Genomic DNA, 18391 nt, shown 5'->3' with positions numbered 1-18391 from the left:
GTGGTCACTCCCATGCTGAACCCCCTTGTCTACAGCCTACAGAACAAGGAGGTGAAGACAACTATGAGAAGAATATTAAGAAGATATGTTAATTCTTTCACATAGTGGACCAGAGAAACAGGACCATGGAGAAGCTAAACCATTTTGCCACAAGATATCTTATAACTGAAAAATTAAGGTTTCTCCCTTTCCTTTTCCTTTTCCTTTTCCCTTTCCTTTCCTTTCCTTTCCTTCTTTCTTATTCTAGCATTCTTAGCAACATCTTTATTAAAAGTGTTCCTAAAAACTTCACTATATGAAATTACGGAATAGGGATCACTTCCTTCACTGCTAGAACACTGGTCTGAATGCAGCTTGTAAGAAATGTTTTTAGAAACAAGGGATTATTTCTTGATTGAGCATCATGCCAGCTGTTGAAAGATATGTATGTGTCAGCATCTTAATACATGTTCAAGAAGAAGGCAGAAAGCTCTATTCTTAGGATGCTTAATGGTCAGCCCTATTTAGAGGAAGAAAAATGGGTCAGATAATTTTCCAAGGTATTGTTTTACAGTAAATAAACATATAGATATATATTTATTTTGTGGATAACATCTGTTATTTTTCCCTGCCCAACATCCTTTTACCCTTCCTCCAGTAACTGCACACTACTCTTGGTTAGGGATATTAACGCTTCCCCATTTTATGCACCTCACTGGGACTCTCCATGGTGGCCCCTTGTCTCCCCTTGCCACAAGGAGATCATGTGAACCACAAAAGGCCAGTCATTCTACCCCTGTCTCCTAACAAAATACTGTCCAGGTTCTCCTGCTGTTGAGAATCTCCAGTGATACCTTGCTTACTGGGTTTCCTCACAGGAAGTTTTTCAACAAGCAAAATAACAATAGCAGACTAGACTTTTAATAAAGACGCTCACCGTAAGTTAAGTGTTTTACACATATAATTCTCTTAAATTATCTCAACAACTTTATATGACCTAAATACTATTATTCCTGTTTTACAAATGAAGCTGGAATTTCAAGCCAGTCACTCTGAATCCAGAGTCCATTTTCACAAATGCTCTTTTAATCTGGTATCCTTTGCAAAACATCCTTTTCTTAACTAGTGTGAACCAAATTCAAATTATGTTGGTTGGAACCAAAGAATCCAAACTGGTATAAACATTGGGGTACAAGTGCCCCTATGCATCAGCACTCCTGTATCCCTTGGGTAAATTCCTAGCAGTGCTATTGCTGGGTAATAGGGTAGATCTATTTTTAATTTTTTTGAGGAACCTCCACACTGTTTTCCAGAGTGGCTGCACCAGTTTGCATTCCCACCAACAGTGCAAGAGGGTTCCCGTTTCTCCACATCCTCGCCAGCGTTTATAGTCTCCTGATTTGTTCATTTTAGCCACTCTGACCGGCATGAGGTGGTATCTCAGTGTGGTTTTGATTTGTATTTCCCTGATGAGGAGTGATGTTGAGCATCTTTTCATGTGCCTGTTATGCTAAGTGAAATAAGTCATACAGAGAAAGACAGATAACATATGTTTTCACTCTTCTGTGGATCCTGAGAAATTTAACAGAAGACCATGGGGGAGGGGAAGGAAAAAAAAGAGAGAGGGAGAGAGCCAAATCATAAGAGACTCTTAAAAACTGAGAATAAACTGAGGGTTGATGGGGGGTTGGAGGGAGGGGAGGGTGGGTGATGGGCATTGAGGAGGGCACCTGTTGGGATGAGCACTGGGTGTGGTATGGAAACCAATTTGACAATTAATTTCATATTAAAAAAAAAAAAAAAGAATCCAAACTGGTATTCAAATTGGCACTAAAAAGTGAATTTTGTTCTTCACTTGACCCCCAGTAAAATGTGTGGGTTTTTAAAGGAGGGTTGGGGTGCCTGTGTGGCCCAGTCAGTTAAGCATCCATCTTTGGCTCAGGTCATGATCTCACAATTCGTGTGTTCAAGCCCCACATCAGGCTCTCTGCTGTCAGCACAGAACCTGCTTTGGATCCTCTGTCTCCCTCTATCTGCCCCTCCCCTGCTCGCACTCTCTCTGCCCCTCCCCTGCTCGCACTCTCTCTCTCCCCAAAATAAATAAACATTTAAAATTAATATAGATGGAGGTGCAAAAGACAGCAAATCTATTTATATTCTAATTCTCTTATATTCTCACTATGGTATTCAATAGCAAATGTACTTACCACCTTGATCACCTGAAATCATGTGTCCATTGATAATCAAATTATGATGAGTAAGAAGCTGCTGCAGTCATCTAGTATCTCTAGTCATCTAGTATGTGGAGATAAAAATATTAATACTCAAGGATAATTTCAAGCAAGACAAATTCAAATCTGGAAATTCTAACCTTACTTACGGCTTAGAGATGTTCTAAAGTCAAACCCAGAAGTTCATTCTCTGGCTTGCTGAATTACAACCCTACTAGAATTAACTATTATATTAGACTGCATGTGTAAAATTAGGGAATTGATCAAGAGTTCAACAGTGATACATGGTAGGGTTTGAGATTACAGAGTACCAAACCTCCAAGCCACTCAGAAGTACCCCCCACACGGGCTTCTGGCTGGCTCAGTCAATGGAGCATGAGACTCTTGATCTCGGGGTTGTGAGTTTGAGCCCCATATCAAGTGTAGAGATTACTTTAAAAAATAATAAAATCTTAAAACAAAGTACCCCCCACTGCACTTTGTCCTCAGTCAAGTTCTGCCTCCCTTAATGGAAAAAGCACACGAATCTATGTCAATTTCCAGGATCCAAATTAACATGACTTGGGGTGAAATGAAGAATCAGAAAAGATATTAGGAGATTTGCATTTAAAACAGTAGTCCATTAATTTCTATTTCAAAACTCTGGAGATCATTTGTGGGAAATGATTTTAAGTATGTTCAACCACGAAGTATGAACTTGACATTTTGAAAGTAATTTTAAAATATTTTTACACATAAAGACACATATATAATTTTATGAGAATGTGGAAATGAGATTTTTTTATGGATGGTGCTTCATGGTGGTCCAGTCTTATTTTTTTCTTTTTTTTTTTCTTTACCTACCTCTCCTTTCCCCAGTTTTTATTTTCCCTCCAACTACATCACCTCCCTCTCCAGAAACCCAGTAACTGAATGCATTTTCTTTCATAGCTTTCTCATACTCATAGAATCACATATAAGTGCTTATGCATATGTGTGCAGATACACATACACATTTTACACATTCATGGTTATTCTGTCTTCTAAAAACTCCCTTTAAATATCAAGTTTTACCTTGTTTCTCCCTCACTCAGCAATACCATGGACATACTAATCTTGGTCAAATGGTTCAGGTCTAATTTATTTCTTTCAAAATACAACCTAATATTCCATGGTGAGGATGTGCCTTAATATATACAACTGTCTTTTATATGGGCATTACCTTTGCTTCCAGATATTGACATAATGAATAACGTTTCAGTAAACAAACTTGTATATAAATCGTTCAGTTTGGATGCTTTTATTTATATGGAGGTGATTCTCAGTAACAGGATTCTAATATCAAAGTGGATATAATTTTAATTTGAATATATGTTGTTAGTTTGCTTTAAGTTCACATATCCTAAGTAATGGATAAGTGTGGTTTTCCCCTGTATACTCCCTAGATATACATGTTATATATCATTTGGACTGATGGGTACAAATGTTTTCTGTATTTAGCTTATTCTGCATTTACCTTAGTACCAGTGAGTGTTACTATCTTTTCAAGTGTCTGTTAATAATTTGGATTTTCTCTCCAGCAAATTAGTTGCTCATTCATATCTTTTTTCTATTTATCTTCTTCTGAGTTGTTTTTCTTGTCCATTAGCAATATTTTGTCCATTAGCAATATTAATAGTAGTTTGCAAACTGTGTTGCAAATATTGATCCAGATTCGTTACTTTTATTTTGTTTTTATCATAAAAAAGTTTGAATATTTATATAGTCAAATATGTCTGCCTTTTTCCTGATATCATGTAAATGTCCTGTTTTGATTGGACAAATGCTCTAATTACTCTACATATTATCTCTTAGTTGTCCTTAGTTTGTATTATTTTATCTTGAATTATTTAATCATTTGGAATTTATATTTTGGTGTAATATGGATGTCTAAATATATTACTTTATTGGTTTAAAGAGACAACAATATTTATTCAACATTACTTTCTTTCCTACCATGTAGAAATATATGAATCATAATTAAATTCTAGGACTCATATCTGAGATTTCTTTTATCTATTATCTGTCTTTTTCTATTATAATCTTATGTTGGTTATTCTGAAGTATCATAAGGCAAGGCTCATACGTCTCTCATTTATCTTTTCTTAATAGCTTTATTGAGGTATGATTTACATACCATAACATTCACTCATTTTAAGTGTAAATTCTGTGATTTTTAGTACATTTACAGAATTGTGCAATCATCATCACAATCCAATTTTAGAACATTTTTATAATCCTCAAAATTCCTTGTTCTTATCTGCATCCACAGACCCAGGCACTCTCAGATCCACATTTGCCTTTTCTGGACATTTCATTTAAATGGAACTATACAATATGTGGTCTTTTATGCCTGGCTTATTTCACTTAGCATATGTTTTTGAGGTTTATCTATGTGGTAGTGATGTGGCGTGGAGTGTAGGGGTTTGGAGCCAATGGGCAAGAAAGAATTCTTGAGACATTTATAGTGTAAAAAGGTGGTTTTATTAAAGCACAGGACAGGTCCCATGGGCAGAAAAAGCTGCACTGGGGTTGTGAAGAGTGATTGACTATATACCTTCAGGTTGGGAGGGGGTCAGGGATAGTGTAAGTCTCTAACATATTTTGGAAACAAGGTTTCCAGGAGCTGCTGTTAGGAAAAGGTCATTTATTATTGTTTAGTAAAAACTGAGTCATGAGACCCTTCAGATGTGTATCAGTGAGCCAAAAGCTTGAAGTATGATTGCCAACCTATATCTTGTTGGGTAGAGATAAAGGACGTTTCCAAAGGTTTTTTTTATATATCAAAGCCGACTTACAGGATCCTGGATGTTGGGATAATGTTAAGCGAAGATACCCTTTTGCTTTTAGCAAAAGTGTCATCATTGAGGCAGCTGAGCTCCCAGAGGAAGGTTACTCTGCCCGTTTCAAGGACTTATTAATGGGCTGTAGGCAGTAAAGAAATTTAATTTTTTTTTCTTCTGCCTTTGTTTTCCACATCAGTAGCATGTATCAGTACTTCTTTCTAGTCCTCATATGGTTACTATTTGCATGGTGTATCATTCTCCATTTTTTAAACGTTCAATCTAGTTGTGTATTTTAATCTGAAATATTTCTTTTATAGATAGCATATAGATGAACCTGATTTTTTAAATCCAGTCTGGCCATATCTGACTTTTGATTGCAGTTTAATCGATTTACATTTAATAATTTTCAAGGTGGTTAGACTTAAGTCTGCCATTTTGCTATTTTCCGTATCTCATGTCTTTTTTGTTTTGTGTTCTTCATTTACCACCTTCTTTTGCATTAGGTAGATATTTTTTAGTGCTCCACTTTATTTTTCTGTTGAGTTTTCTTACTTATTTTTTGGGTTATTTTCTTAGTTATTGGTCTAGGGTAGTTGTTCTCAAAAGAAAATAATTCTTCCCCCAAAGAAACATTTGATAATGTCTGGAGACATTTTTGTTTGTTACAATTAAGAGTGTTAATGGTATCTGTTGGATAAAGGCAAGAGTTGCTGCTAAATGTCCTGCTACATACAAGACAGCTGTCCACAATAAAGGGACTTTCCAGCCCAGAGTATCAATAGTACTGAGATTGAGAAACCCTTGGCCTTTTAAATTAGTTTTAAAACCAAAAAGGAAACATATTGTGTGTTGTCTTTTATAATTACCTATTGTAATTAAAACCACAGGCCCAAAATGGCATCACTTAGGCCAAGTCACCAAACCAAGGCTCCATACCGAACCTAATTACAGTTTCAACCTCCCTCAGAAATAAGTCTTAAGGATCAGTAAGGAATTTTCTGATCAGCAGCAATCAGTCACATGGACCCTCTCTGTGTTATCTCTATGGAGGATGAGGTAATCTGCATGATAATACCTCTTAGTCCTTCCACTAAGGGAAAACAACCTTACCTGGAACAATCCCTTTATTTTGCCAATAACTTTCTTGCCCCACCCTTCTTCCTGTAAAAACCTACCATTTTATACAACTCCTTCGGAGCTCCCCTCTACTTGCTGCCTGATTCATTTAGTGAATCATTTAATAAAGCCAATTCTATCTTCAAATTTACTCAGCTGAATTTTGTTTTTTAAACACTGTGTAATTACCTTTACTGGTGTTCTTTATTTCTTCATGTGGATTGAGTTACCATATTCTATCACTTCCTTCTTTTTCAAAGAACTTCCTTTCGTTCTTGTAAAGCAGTTCTGATAGCAATAAATCTCTCAGCCGTTGTTACTCTGGGAATGTCTTTAATTTACCTTAATTTTGTTCCAATTTTTTTTTATTGTGGTAAAATGCATATAAACATAAAATTTACCATCTTAACCATTTTTAAGAATGTTAAGAATACCACAGTTCAATGGTATTAAGTATATTTATAGTGTTTTGCAGTCATCACCACCATCCATCTCCAGAACTCTTTTAATCTTTAAAACTGAAACTCTATACCTATGAAACAATAACTCCCCATTCCTCCCTTCCTCTAGCCCTGGGCAACCACCATTCTACCTTCTGTCGCTATACTTTTGACTACTCTAAGTACCTCACATATGTGGAATCACACAGTATTTTTCTTTTTGTGACTGGTTTATTTCATTTAGTATCATGTCTTCATAGTTCATACGTGTTCTATCATATAATAGAATTTCCTTCCTTTTTAAGACTAGATAATATTCCATTGTATGTATGTACCACATTTTGCTTATCCATCTCTCAATGAACATTTGGGTTGCTTCCATGTTTTAGCTATTATGAATAATACTGCTGTGAACATGGGTATACTCCTTGAAACTCTGTTTTTAATTCTTTTGGCTCATATGATAATCCTTTTATTTACTATTTGAGGAACCAGTATACTGTTTTCCACAGTGGCTATCCCAGTTTACATTTCCACCAATAGTGCACAAGACAATTACTCTATATCCTTGCCAATACTTATTATTTTCTGAGTTGTTTTGATAGTAGCCATCCTAATGGGTGTGAGATAGTATCTCATTGTAGTGTTATTTAGGTAATCATTTACCTAATGATTAGTGGTATTGAGCATCTTTTCATGTGCTTACTTGTCATTTGTAGATCTTTGGAGAAATATCTATTCTTTGCCCATTTTTGAATTGGGTTGTTTGCTTTTTTTGTTGTAGAGTTTTAGGAGTTCTATACATCTTGGTTATTAATCACTTATCAGATTTGCAAATATTTTCTCCCATTCTGTGGGTTGCCTTTTTACTCTGTCAATAATGTCTATTGGTGCATAACATTTTTAAGTTTTCATGAGTGCATTTTGTGTATTTTTTTCTTTTGTTACCTGTGCCTTTGAGATTTTATCCAATAAATAATTTCCAAGTCCAGTGTTACAAAGCTTTTGCTTTATGTTTTCTTCTAAGAATTTTATAGTTTTAGGTCTTACATTTATGTCTTTGATCCATGTTGAGTTAATTTTTGCATATGGCATTAGGTAAGGGTCCAACTTCATTCTTTTGCACTGGGATAACCAGTTTTCCCAGCACGTTTGTTGAAAAGACTATCCTTTTTCATTGAATGGTATTAGCATACTTGTCAAAAACCATTTGACCATATACATGAGGGTTAATTTCTGGGCTCTCTATCCTATTCCATTGGTTTATTTGTCTGTCTTTATGCCAGTATCACACTGTTTTGATTTCTGTAGCTTTATAGTAAGTTTTGAAATCAGCAAGTGTGACTTCTCCACATTTGTTCTTCTTCAAGATTTTTCTAGCTATTTTAGGTTCTTTGAGAATCCATTTGAATTTTAGGATGGGTTTTTCTACTTCTGCAAAAAAACATAATTGGGATTTTGATAGAGACTTCATGAATCTGTAGATCATTTGGGTAGTACTGACATCTTAGCAATATCAAGTTTTCGAATACAAGAACATAAGGCATGTTTCCATTTATTTATGTCTTCTTTAATTTCCTTGAGCAACGTTTTATAGTTTTTAGTGTACAAATCTTTTACCTCCTTGGTTAAGTTCATTCCTAAGTGTTTTTTTTATTTGATACTATTGTAAATGGAATTACTTTCTTAATTTCCCTTTTTAGATTATTCATTGTCAGTGTATAAAAATGCAACTGGTTTCTGTGTGTTGACCTTGTATCCTGCTACTTTGCTGAATTCTTGATTAGTTCTAACAGCTTTTTGTGTGGAATCTTTAGGGTTTCTACATAGGATCATTTTACCCACCATTAGTGATAATTTTACTCCTTTATTTCTTTTTTTTAAAATTTTTTTAACGTTTATTTATTTTTGAGAGACAGAGCACAAGTGGGGATGGGCCAGAGAGAGAGAGGGGGAGACACAGAATCCGGAAGCAGGCTCCAGGCTCTGAGTCGTCAGCATAGAGCCCGATGCAGGGCTTGAACTAACGAACTGTGAGATCATGACCTGAGCCAAACTTGGATGCTTAACTGACTGAGCCACCCAGGCACCCCATACTCCTTCCTTTCTAATATGGATGCCTTTTATTTCTTTTTCTTGCCGAATTGATTTGGCTAGAACTTCCAGTACTATTAAATAGAATTGGTGACATTGGCATCCTTTTCTTGTTCCTGATCTTAGAGGAAAAGATTTTAATCTTTCACCATTGAGGATGATATTTGCTGTGGATTTTGCATACATGCCTTTTATTATTTGAGATAGTTTCCTTCTATTCCCTAGTTTGTTAATTGTTTTAATCATAAAAGCGTGTTGAATTTTGTCAAATGCTTTTTCTGCAACAATTGAAATGATCATCGTTTTTTTTTCTTCATTTGTTAATGTGGTGTATTACACTGATTAATAATTATATGTTGAATCATCCTTGTATCCTAGAAATGAATCCCACTTGATAATGATGTATAATCTTTTTAATATGCTGCTGAATTTCATTTGCTTTACCTTCATGTTGTTGTTGTTGTTGTTTTTTAATTCTAGTATAATTAACATACAGTGTTATATTAGTTTCACTTCCACAGTTTTCTACATTACTTGGTGCTTATCACAAGTATACTCTTAATACCCTTCACCTATTTCACCCATCTCCCTCTACACCTCCCCTCTGGCAACCACCAGTTGCAACTCTAACTCTATAGTTAAGAGTCTGGTTTTCTGGTTTTTTGTTGTTGTTGTTTTGTTTTTTTCTTTGTTTCATTTCAACATATGAGTAAAATCATATGGCATTTGTCTTTCTCTGATTTATTTCACTTACCATTATTCTAGTAATATTCGATAGATAATGTGTGTGTGTGTGTGACATATGTATGTGTGTGTGTGTGTGTGTGTGTGTGTGTGTATGTATATATATATGCATATATATATGTCACATCTTTATCCATTCATCTGTGGATGGATAATTGGGGTGCTTCCATGTCTTGTCTATTATAAATAATGTTGCAATAAATAATAAAGATGCATATGTCTTTTTAAATTAATATTTTCATTTTCTTTGGGGAAATATCCAATAGTGGACTTACTAGATCATATGGTAATTCTGTTGTTATGTTTTTGGGGAATCTCCCTACTGTTTTCCATAGTGGCTACACCAGTTTGCCTTTGCACCATCAGTGTACCAGGGTTTCTTTTTCTCCACATCCTCACTAATACTGATTGTTTCTACTTTACTTTCATAATTTTTGAAGGACAGTTTTGCTAGATACAGAATTCTTGGTTGAACAGTTTTTTTCAGTACTTTTAATATTTTGTCCCACTACCTGCTGCCCTCCATTGTTTCTGTTGCAAAAATTATCTGTTACTATTATTGTGGTTCTTTTGTATGTAGTAAGTCATTTTAGTTGCTTGTTTCAAGATTTTCTCTTTGCCTTGGCTTTTAGCAGTTTATTTATGATGTTTCTACATGTAGATCTTTAAGTTTTTACCCTAGTTGAAATTTCTTGAGATTTTTGGATATGTCCAAATTGTTTATCATCAAATCTGGGACACTTTTGGTCATTATTTTTTCAAATATACTTTTTTTTTTTTTTTTTTAGAGAGAATGTGTGTGTGCAGGGGAGGGGCAGAGAGGGGGAGAGCAGGAGAGAGAGAGAGAGAGAGACAGAGACAGAGAGAGAGAGGGAGAGAGAGAAAATCCCAAGCAGGCTCTGTACTCCCAGTTAGGAGCCTGATACAGGGCTCAAACTCATGAACCATGAGATCATGACCTAAGCTGAAATAAAGTCAGATGTCTAACCAACTGAGCCACCCAGGTGCCCCTATTTTTTAAAAATATTCTTTCTGCCCCTATCTTACTCCTTTTTATGGGGCTCCCATAAAAAGCATGCATTGGAACACTTTATAGTGACCAATAGGCCTCTGAGGCTCTGATCATTTTTGTTTCTATTCTTAAGTTTGGTTAATCTCTACCGTTCTTTCTTTACGTTATCTGATTCTTACTTCTGCCAGCTCAAATCTTATGTTGAGCCTTCTAGTGAATTTTTCATTCCAGTTATTATATTTTCCAATTCCAGAATTATCGTTTAGTTCTTTCTCATCACTTCTCTCAAAATTGCTATTCTCTTTGATGAGTCATTTTTGTCATGCCTTCCTTTAATTCTTTATCCATAGTTTTCTTTCCATTTATAATAGCTCCTTTGAGTATCTTGCCTGCTAAATCTAATATCTGGGTTCACTCAAGATGGTGTCTGTCAACTATTATTCCTGTATGTAGGCCACACTCTTCTGTTTCTTTGTATGACTTGTAATTTTTTTGTTGAAAATGGAACATTTTCGATAATGTAATGTAATTTCAACTAAAAACTGAGGGGACTAAGGTGCCTGGGTGGTTCAGTTGGTTAAGCATCTGACTCTTGGTTTTGGCTCAGGTCATGATCTCATAGTTTGTGAGTTTGAGCCCCACATTGTGCTATGTGCTGACAGAGCAGAGCCGGCTTGGGATTCTCTCTCTCCCTTTCTCTCTGCCCCTCCTCTGCTCACGTGCTCTCTCTCTCTCTCAAAATAAATAAATAAGCTTTAAAACTGAGGGGACTAAATTTATTTGGGGCAGATTATGAAAAATTCCATCTCTATGGGCATTGTCAAAAGCAGTAATGATATCAATAACCAACAATGTTGCAGCTAGTCTGAGTCTCAATACTGGTTGAAAAACATAATATAGTATATTCTAGATTCTGACTAATGTCCTGCTTTGTATTTAAGTACTTTTCTATTGATTTAATCTATATAACTTGTCTCTCTCGTGGTACGTGCCTACTGATATCTCAATAAAGCTGTTTTATTCTTATTTTTTATATTTTTGCCTAGCTTCCTAAGGGTTGTTCCAGTGTTTATAATGTGATGATTAACCAATAACTTGGGAAGAGGTTGTGATCAAATACTTTAAGCCCATAAGCTTTCCACTCTTTGCCAATGGATGGATCTATGTGTGCATTGGGGAGGGCATTCAAAGTTCAGCTAGTTCTCAAATAACCCTTGGCCTTAATGACCCATCAGTCTTTCTCATATTTCAGGTGAACAAGAGGTAGACAAGCCTTACTATGATTGCAACCCAGCCTCAAATGATAGCAGAGTGAGATGACTTTATTTGGAGTAAAGCATTTAAAATTCCATGCCCAGGGGAATTGGCAAAAACAACACAGTCAATAATACAGCTATCTGATGCATTGATACTGGTTAGAACAAGCAATAGACTGTAGATTATAAAGAAATTTAAAAGGGACTTCTGAAGGAGATAGTCAAAGAGGGCTTCGCTAAGCTGCCACATACCGTTGGTAACCTGGAGGGATAAGTGTATTCACAGGTGTTCATACACATTCAAGGGAGGCCAGTGAGTGTCCTAGTGAGCTACTCATCCCTGGATAAATTGAGCCCTTGAAAAGATAGATAGCAAAGGCTAGGAAAGACTCGCAAACTTCTTGAACTTTAAATGCATTCTTTAAGTCACAAATTCACTGACCAAGAGTGGATTCCACCACCTAAGAGGAAGTACCACCTCTGACCAATAATTGACCACAAAGCTATGGTGGATCAGGAGTAACCCTTAGGAAACCAGGCTAAAAAATAAAAGAATTAAGAAAACCAGTCAGGAAGGGAGGAGCTAAGATGGCAGTGTAGTAGGTTTGTCTCATCTCTTAAACACTGCTAGATAACTATCAAATCATTCTGAATACCCAAGAAATCGACCCAAGGACTAAGAGAACAAACTGCACAACTAGAGGGAGAGAAGAGGCCACAACGAGTAGGAGAAGTGCAGAGATGTGGTTTGGGGGAGAAATGGATCATAGGTGCTGCAGAGGGGAGGAAGTCCTGGTCATGGAGAGAGGTGAGAGAGTGGAATGCACAGGGATATGTACAAGGAGAACACTTCCCCAAAGCCATTGGCTGGGAAAATGAGAGGGGCTGTTTTTTTGTGAGTTTTTGGAACCACCAGAGCTCAAGACTGGAGTTTTAGAGGTACATGGGCTTGGCTGGGTTAGAGCCCTGAGGGTGCTGCCCTACTTCTGGAGAGAAGGCAGGCAAACAACCCTGGGGCAGATGGCACAGTCTGGGGATCACCTAAGGCCCATGGGGGAGAGACTGTTCACTCTTCTTGGAACACATCTGTGAGAGGTGGCGTTCACAGAGGTACCTCTCCAGGAAAAAAGAGCTGGCAGGCACCATTTCCCTCCCTGCTCATCGGAAGAGATACCTGCTGAGGACGACTAACCTGGACACTGGCTGTTTAGCCTACTTACTCCAGATCCCATGCCCCTGTGCTCTGGTGCAACTGCTCTTCTCAGTCAAACCTGCATCAGTCCCAGTGCAGCGAGACCCTCGCCCAGAAGACCAGCATAGGCCCCCACCACAGCACGACCTTAAAGTTGAGAGTTTTAAAAGTCAGCAGGCTTGGCTGGGATACAGTCCAAAGTGCACTGCACTGCACCAGGCAGGCAAGCAATACAAAGACAGCATGAAAACAGCAATCTGAAAAATGTTTGGGATGCATGAAGGGAAATTATTTGCTCTTCTGGGAATGCTTCCCTGAGAGCAGCAAAGACAAAGGAGCTGGCTAGCACCATTTCCCTCCCCCACCCCTCAGCATAAGTACAGAACCACTCGCAATTAACAGCACAGCTCTGACACTGGCTGCCTAACCTGCTTACACCAAGTCCCACCTCTCTGATCTGCTGGTACTTCTTTTTTCAGGCAAGTATGCTTAAATCCCAGCTCAGGGGACCCTTCCTCAGAAGACCACCAGAAAACCCCTTCACATACCATGTCTATCAACCAGAGAGTTCTGCAAGGCTTCACTTCTAGTGGAAGCAGCATCAGGTCTCATTTAACAAGCAGACCAGAGCATACCTAGTTAAAACTTGCCATACTCTAACCAAGATCCAAACACTGTTCACTGCTGGCAAGGAAAGCCTCTGCAAATGACTGGCCTGAAGGATAGAGCACAGAAACAGAGTGCATGCAGCACACACACCAGAGACACTCACTGAAGCATGAAGCCCTGGACACTTATATGACCTCTTTTTCTAAAGCCATTACTCTCAAAGAAGGAAAAAAAAAACAACAACAGCCTTTTCCAACATACAGAAGACAAAGACTTAGACAAAATGCCAACAGAGGAATTCATCCCCAAAGAAAGAACAAGAAAAGGTCATGGCCAGAGATCTAATGGAAAAATTAGATCTCCTGATGGAGAATTTAAAGCAACAATCATAAAGATATTCACTGGGCTTGAGAAAAGCATAGACATCAGGAGGACCGCAGAGATAAAAGAGTTAAAAGACAGAATGAAAAATGCAGGAACTGAGATTCAAAACAGACTGGATGTAATGATCACAAGGATAGAAGAATCAGGAATGAATAAGTAGTATAGAAGGTAGAATAATGGAAAATTATGAAGCTAAACAAAAGAGAGAAAGAAGAATTATGGATCATGAGAATAGACTTAGGGAACTCAATAACTCCATCAGTGTAATGGTATTCATATCATAGGAGTCCCAGGAAAAGAAGACAGAGAAAAGGGGGCAGAATGTTAGTTGAGTAAATAATACCTGAAAACTTCCATAATCTGGGGGTGGAAACAGACACCCAAATCCAGGAGGCACAGAGAAGTCCCATCAAAATCAACAAAAGCAGGCCAACACCAAGACATACAGTAGTCAAATTTGAAAAATATAGTGATAAAAAAAAATCATAAAAGCAGCAAGACAAAAGAAATCCCCAACTTACAAAAGAAGATCCATAAGTCTAGCTACAGTTCTTTCCACAGAAACTTGGCAAACCAGAAGGGAATGGCATGATATATCAACGTGCTGAATGGGAAAGATCTACAGCCAAGAATACTCTATCCATAAAGGCTATCATTCAGAATAGAAGGAGAGATAAAGAGTTTCCCAGACAAACAAAAACTAAAGGAGTCATGACTACTTAATCAGTCCTGCAAGAAACATTAAATATATTAAATATGTGAAGAAAATATCAAAAGTGACAAAGACTAGAAAGGATCATAGAAAATCCCCAGAAACAACAAAAAAAGTAATAAAATGGCAATAAATATATATCTGTAAATAATTACTCTGAATGTAAATGGACTAAATGCTCTAATCAAAAGACATAGTGTGTCAGAATGGATAAAAAAAACAAGACCCATGTATATGCTGCCTATAAGAGACTCATACCTAAAGACATTTGCAGATTGAAAGTGAGGGGATGGAGAAATATTTATCATGTAAATGCAAGTCAAAAGAAAGCCAGAGTAGCAATACTTATATCAGACAAACTAGATTTTAAACCAAAGACTGCAATAAGGTATGAAGAAGGGCACTATATCATAGTAAAGGGGACAATCCAACAAGAATATCTAACAAATGTAAATATTTATGCACCCAACATGGAACACCCAAATATATAAATTAATAGCAAACATAAAGGAACTCATTGATAATTATACAATAATAGTAGGGGATTTTAACACCCCACTTACATCAACGGACAGATCATCTAAACAGAAAATCCACAAGGAAACAATGCCTTTGAATGACACACTGGACCAGATGGACTTAAAAGACATATTCCTATCATTTCATTCTAAAGCAGCAAAACAAACATGTTTTTCAAGTGCAGATGGAACATTGTCCAGAATAGAGCACATCCTAGGTCACAAATCAGGCCTCAACAAGTACAAAAAAATTGAGATCATACCATACATCTTTTCTGATAACAACACTATGAAACTTAAAGTCAACCACAAGGCAAAATTTGGAAAGACCACAAATACATGAATGTTAAACAACATTCCACTAAACAACAAATAGGTCGACCAGGAAATCAGAGAAGAAATAAAAAAATACATGGGGTAAAATGAAAATGAAAACATGATTGTCCAAAACTTTTGGGATGCACCAAAAGTGGTCCTAAGAGAGAAGCATATAGCACTACAGGCCTACTTAAGAAATAAGAAAAATCTATGGGGTGCCTGGGTGGCTCAGTCGGTTGAGCGTCCCACTTCAGCTCAGGTCATGATCTCGCGTTTGTTTGTTTGAGCCCCGTGTTGGGCTCTGTGCTGATAGCTCGGAGCCTGGAGCCTGCTTTGGATTCTGTGCCTCCCTGTCTCTTGGCCCCTCCCCTGCTCATGCTTTCTCTCTCTCTCTCAAAAATAAATTTAAAAAAATTAAGAAATAAGAAAAATCTCAAATAAACAATCTAAACTTAAAACTAAAAGTGTAAAAAAACAACAAACAAAAAGAAGAATAAAAACAACAATAAACAAAGCCTAAAGCCAGCAGAAGGAAGGAAATAATAAAGATTAGGGCAGAAATAAATGATATAGAAACTAAAAAAACCAATAGAACAAACCAATGAAAACAGTAGCTGGATCTTTGTAAGAATTAACAAAATACATAAGCCTCTAGCCCGCCTTATCAAAAAGAAAAAAGAAAGGACTCAAATAAAATCACAAATGAAAGAGGAGAAATAATCAACACCATGGAAATAAAAACAATTATAAGAGAAAATTATGAAAAAGTATATGTTAACAAATTGGGCAATGTGGAATAAATGGATAAATTCCTAGAAACATATCAATTACCAAAACTGAAACACAAAGAAATAGAAAATTTGAACAGACAGATAACCAGCAAAGAAATTGAATCAGTAATCAAAAAAACTCCTAACAAAGAAAAGTCGAGGGCCAGATGGTTTCCCAGGGGAATTCTAGCAACTATTTAAAGAAGAGTTAATACCTATTCTTCTGAAACTATTCCAAAAAATAGAAAGGAAGAAAAATTTCCAAACTCATTCTATGAGTCTAACATTTCCCTGATTCCAAAACCAGAGAAACACTCCACTAAAAAATAGAATTACAGGCCAATATCCCTGATGACCATGGATGCAAACATTCTCAATAAAGTAATAGCAAATTGAATCCAACAGTATATTAAAAGAATTATTCACTATGGTCAAGTGATATTTGTTCCTAAGCTGCAGGTGTGGTTCAATATTTGCAAATCAATCAATGTGATACACATATTAATAATAGGATAAGAACCATATAACCATTTTAATAGACAAAATGCATCTGACAAAGTACAACATCCATTCATGATAAAAACCCTCAATAAAGCAGGTTTAGAGGGAACATGCCTCAACATAATAAAGGCCATATATGGCCTTTATATATATATATATATACATATATATATATATATATATATATATATATATATATATATATGCCACAGCTAATATCCTCAATGGGGAAAACCTGAGAGATTTTCCTCTATGGTCAGGAAGAAGACAGTGGTGTCCACTCTCACCACTATCTTTAACATAGTACTGGAAGTCCTAGCCTCAGCAATCAGACAACAAAAAGAAATAAAAGGCATCCAAATTGGCAAGAAGTCAAACTTTCACTATTCACACATGACATGATACTGTATGTAGAAAACATACAGAAAACTGTATGTAGATACTGTATGTAGAAGACTCCATGAAAAAATTTCTAGACCTGATACACGAATTCAGTAAAGTCCCAGGATACAAAAATCAACATACAGAAATCTGTTGCATTTTTGTACACCAATAATGAAGCAGCCAAAAGAGAAATTAAGAAATAAATCACTTTTTTTTTCTTTTTTAATATATGAAATTTACTGTCAACTTGGTTTCCATACAACACCCAGTGCTCATCCCAAAAGGTGCCCTCCTCAATACCCATCACCCACCCTGCCCTCCCTCCCACCCCCCATCAACCCTCAGTTTGTTCTCAGTTTTTAACAGTCTCTTATGCTTTGGCTCTCTCCCACTCTAACCTCTTTTTTTTTTTTTTTTCCTTCCCCTCCCCCATGGGTTTCTGTTACGTTTCTCAGGATCCACATAAGAGTGAAACCATATGGTATCTGTCTTTCTCTGTATGGCTTATTTCACTTAGCATCACACTCTCCAGTTCCATCCACGTTGCTACAAAAGGCCATATTTCATTCTTTCTCATTGCCACGTAGTATTCCATTGTGTATATAAACCACAATTTCTTTATCCATTCATCAGTTGATGGACATTTAGGCTCTTTCCATAATTTGGCTATTGTTGAGAGTGCTGCTATAAACATTGGGGTACAAGTGCCCCTATGCATCAATAAATCACTTTTAAATTGCACCCAAAACAATAAGATACCTAGGAATAAATCTAACCAAAGGTGAAAGATCAATACTCTGAACACTATAGAACACTTATGAAAGAAATTGATGACACAAAGAAATGGAAAGACATTCCATGCTCATAGATTGGAAAAACAAATATAGCCAAAATGTCTATATTATCCAAGGCAAACTACATACTTAATGCAATCCCTATCAAATTACCACCAGCATTTTTCACAGAGCTAGAACAAATAATCCTAAATTTATATGGAACCACAAAAGACCCTGAATAGCCAAAGCAGTCTTGAAAAAGCAAAGCAAAGCTGGAGGCATCACAATTCTGGACTTCATATTATATTACAAAGCTGTAGTGATCAAGACAATATGGTACTGGCACAAAAACAGACAAATCAATAGAACAGAATAGTAAAGCTAGAAATGAACCCCCAACTGTATGGTCAACTCATCTTCAACAAAGTAGGAAAGAATATCCAATGGAAAAAAGACAGTGTCTTCAACAAATGGTGTTGGGAAAACTGGACAGCAACATTCAAAAGATTGAAACTGGACAACTTTCTTACACCATACACAAAAACAAATTC

At 36.5% G+C, this 18391-nt stretch overlaps 1 protein-coding gene across 1 annotated transcript in view; it reads left to right on the top strand.

Moving 5' to 3' along the window:
• LOC125920198 (olfactory receptor 8S1-like) overlaps nt 1–18391 on the top strand; it is a 58946-nt gene that overhangs the window by 1582 nt on the left and 38973 nt on the right. The window lies entirely within an intron of this gene.

This window comes from Panthera uncia, chromosome B4, assembly GCF_023721935.1.
Source record: "Panthera uncia isolate 11264 chromosome B4, Puncia_PCG_1.0, whole genome shotgun sequence".
In the NCBI taxonomy this organism is placed as follows: Eukaryota; Metazoa; Chordata; class Mammalia; order Carnivora; family Felidae; genus Panthera; species Panthera uncia.
This window is presented reverse-complemented; position numbering and strand designations above follow the sequence as displayed.